Source organism: Herpailurus yagouaroundi, unplaced genomic scaffold, assembly GCF_014898765.1.
Source record: "Herpailurus yagouaroundi ecotype Mexico unplaced genomic scaffold, PumYag 100, whole genome shotgun sequence".
Lineage (NCBI taxonomy): Eukaryota > Metazoa > Chordata > Mammalia > Carnivora > Felidae > Herpailurus > Herpailurus yagouaroundi.
Window position 1 is genome coordinate 5,756,762 of NW_024412391.1, and position 3,978 is coordinate 5,760,739.

The window sequence follows — 3,978 nt, forward strand, 5'->3', positions numbered from 1 at the left end:
CCCCACCCCTGCTTTTCGGCTTCAACTCTAGGAACTAAACCCGCTGTTTTAGTTCCTACTCAGGTTTAAACTAAGGTGGGCGTGAGCTGCGAAGAAGAGAAAGAAGGAAAAGAAGGGGGTGGAGGGAAAGACAAACTGAGAAATCTCGGAGGGTACGGGGGTGGGGTGGGGATGGGTAGGCAGCAGTGGAGCGGTGGCGGGGCGGGGGGGGGGGGGGGCGCATCTGGGTTATGAAAGTGTCTGTGATCTAGCCTTAAACTCTTCCGCCTCTTCGTGACCCTGGATCTTGGTCAACGTTGGGGCTGCTGACTCCACCCTCCCCAAAGGGCTGGGAAGCCTGGGTCTGAAAGGGGAAGTCCAGATGTAGGTGCCTGGCTTTGCATTGCCCGGGCAAGTCGTGCACCCCTGGGTGGCTCCACCTCTGCCCGCTCCCCAGGGAGAACCTACCCACAGGGATCTGAGGCGTTGGGAGGTGCCTGGAAGGTTGGAGGAACCGAGGGGGCGCCGCGAGGAAAAATGTTTCCGCCCACCCCGAGCCTCTCCTCCGACCGGGGACAGGATTTGGGGGGTCTATTGTTCCGGTCCTACAGCGCTGAGCCGGGGCTTTCCCACGAAGTGCTGCTACCACCTGCTGGTTCTTTCAAGGAACACAGGCGACTGGTGGAAGTCCCTCTGGCCTTTCCCCCCTCTTCCCCGTATCACCGGGTGGCATCTCAGTTCTCCCACTTACTTACTTCGTTTATCCAAGACGAGGGAAAGCGCTAGCTAGCTGCAAACGGGCTGATCACAAAAGTGGTACTTAAGGAGCATTCAGAAACCGAGGAAAATTGTGAAAGAGATCTGTGAGCCAACAAGCACAATAAAGGAAACAATGCAACTCATTAGGAGGCACCTGGGAGAAACAAACCGGCTTTAATGAATTGGCTGAATGAGTGATGGAAACTGAAAGGCGACTGAACTAGTCCCCACTTGGCAAGGGGGTTGTTCCCTCTCGATATCTGCAGTCAATTAATAAGCCTAATGATGTTGAATGATTCTGCATTTGGGCAGCTTCGATAAGTCTGCTTGCACCGGTGAGCCTCACCAGATCTTGTTTCTTCCCCTTGCTCTGAAATTCAGTTGGTTCAGTTGGTAGAGAGCTGCTTTCATTCCCTTTCCAAACCAGGCATCTCCGCGGCCTGGAAACACTTTTGTGAAGAAACCTGAATTTACATTGTATGTGATATTATATAACTCATTATCCTAGTTACAGTAACAACATGACTGCCAGAAAGCTCTGGGTGCAGTGGAAACTTTTGTTTTTTTCTTTAAAGCGCACGATTAAATTATGTTAAAAGCAGCAACAAAACAAAAACAGAAGTTACTTTATAAAACCCAGAAATTCCAGTAGTAATTTGCAATGCATGGCATATGCTGACAGCATAGTAAAAATATCTGTTCTTTTCTATTGCCTGATGTATCCCATTGTTAACACTGCCCATTAGGTGCCTATGATCTGAAATTAAGTTTTTGTTGTGCGAGGCTTATGTAATGAGCATTTTTTTCTCTTGTTGATAACATTTGCGAGGGGTCCAGTCTTCAGAGAAAGCACCCTTGTACTCTGCAAGCAAAGAGGTGATTCCGATTGGCCCTGTATCATCATCTCCTGTGTGTTAAACCACGTTTTAAAGGTAGGTGGAGAGCACAGAATGCATTGTTAAGTTATGCTGCCACCTGCAGCTATTAAAAAGCAACGTAATGAATCTCTTTTTAAAGTTGAACATAAATCTTTGCCATAATTTGTTCAGTGCCTGGCACACATTGGGTGCTCCGAAGTGTTTTAGAATAAGTGAATCAAACATAATAGTATTTAAACTTGTTCTGCACTGGGGGGCAGGACCTAATAACGTTTGTGGCTCACAGAATTCATTATCTTGGGACACAGCCCTCTATCATGTAAATCTGGAGCCAGATTACAAAGCTCCAGGTGGCTTGGGATGGATCTTTGATTCTGCCTCTTTTCTTTTTCTGTTTTTGCCTCCTTCTCAGGCTTTCAGTACCCAAGGATGCTCAATTTCTTCCTTCTTCCTTATTTCCCTTTAGGATGATGGATGCAGCCTATGTTATTACAGAGAGCTTTATAAGTAACTTCTGGGATAAGCATTCTAGTAAAAATCAATAAAGGAATTTGCAGAGCCCCCAGATCTCCCATACCAAGACATTAGTTATTTAGTTACGGTTCCAGATACACAAACTTACAGGGCCCAGTCACTTCCCTGACCTGTCTCGAGGTCCTGTGGCTTTTTTTTTTTTAATTTTTTTAATGTTCATTTATTTTTGAGAGAGAGAGAGAGACAGAGTGCGAGCAGGGGAGGGACAGAGAGAGGAAGACAGAATCTGAAGCAGACTCCAGGCTCTGAGCTGTCAGCACAGAGCCCGATGTGGGCTCGAACCCACGAACTGTTAGATCATGACCTGAGCCGAAGTGAGATGCTTAACCGACTGAGCCACCCAGGCAGGTGCCCCAAGGTCCTGTGGCTTCTAAATACAGTCTTATTTGCCAAAAGCTGGTGTCTGGTCTCTAAATATTGTGCCCCATAAAAATGCCAAGTGCCCATTTATACAACTCATACTTTTTCTCCCCATTCAGAAATTTCTAGAGTGTTCTAGAGTTTTCCTACAGTACAGGTTTATTTGAAGGACAAACCCAGTTTGCAACTGACTTTTAGACCAGTGGTGATTGATATCCTGGATGCTCACTGAAAGTGAATGATCTTCAAAGTTTCCCCATGAGAGCCTTACACTATGACATTACTTTAACCAAGCAATAATCAAAAGACATTCAGAAGTGTCAGTGTGCAGAGAGAAAAAGGAGGGCTCTTGTCTCACAACAGAATGTTTTCTCACTTAGAGACTGACTTCAGCTGCATGACACGGCAGCAGTGTTGCATAGAACAAGTGCAAAGTCGCAGGGCGGTGGTTTAAACAAATGGAGTGATTCAGGAATACGGGGGCAGCTCCTGGTCAGCAAGACTTAGGCTCCTGCCTTCCATCTTTCAGGCGATGCCTCGTTCTCCGGGTTCTCAGCATGTCAGCACTGCTCCAGCTATAATGCCTGTGAGCTCTGGTCAAGAAGAGGATGGACCCAGAACCAAAAGCAGAGCTTTGGCTGCGTTAGCACCTTTAAAGAACTTTTCCGGAAGGCCCACCCGCTGACCTGTCCTTGTCTGTTATTGGCCAGGGTTGTGTTGCATGACCACCCCTACCTGAAAGGGACAGGGAAGTGTGTGCTTCACCAAATAAAACTCAAGTTCTGTTTGTGAGAGAGGAGAAGAGAGAGAAGTTTAGGCGACCAGCAGCCTCTGCTACAAATGAGCAAAGATGATCACAGTTTCATACGATTTCCTGCAATCTGTGAAGACAGAAGCTTTCTGTAGGACATCCTTGCTGGTATGTTCCCTCCAGTCCATCATCCTCAATACGTATTTTAAGTGCTCAAAGGTGATTCCTAGGAAAGTTACTGTAGTGAATGGAAATGCTAAGAGCTTCCTATCACTAAAATAATTATGACCTCATCTCAAAAGAAAAATAACAAATCCTCCGCAGTTACTCATAGAAACAATCAGAGTTGCAAGCATTACGCATTTTCATAAGAATTCGGGCAGCCCCCACTGGCAGGACAGGGTTGATGCGGGCTCCTCTTGCCACACTGCGTCTTCCCTCTGTCAGCTTGGTCTTCCTTCTTCAGATCCAGACAGGATGTGAGGCACGACATGATGCCCCAGATGGAGCAAATGATGCCTACTCTGCTCTTCCAGTCAAATGCAGTCTTGTCCTCTCGCTCCAGTCCCAGATAGCATTCTCTGAAAACACCCTCACGACCCCACACAGGAAAAGTGGCCTCTGTTCCTGCAAGATCTGCCTCCAGCTCTAGACGGACATCTAGAAACAGCATCTTCTGTTTCCCGGGCTGCTGGGTGTTTCCTGGGCTTAGCTGAC

At 47.1% G+C, this 3,978-nt stretch overlaps 1 long non-coding RNA gene across 1 annotated transcript; it reads right to left on the reverse strand.

Annotated features, from left to right (window-relative positions):
• Positions 1–6: 6 nt before the first annotated feature.
• LOC121028196 (uncharacterized) lies at positions 7–819 on the reverse strand. The gene is made up of 3 exons (XR_005789112.1): positions 735–819; positions 448–637; positions 7–343 (listed from the first exon to the last, which is right to left on the reverse strand). It is a non-coding gene; the product is annotated as an uncharacterized LOC121028196 (long non-coding RNA).
• Between the last annotated feature and the right edge of the window lie 3,159 nt (positions 820–3,978).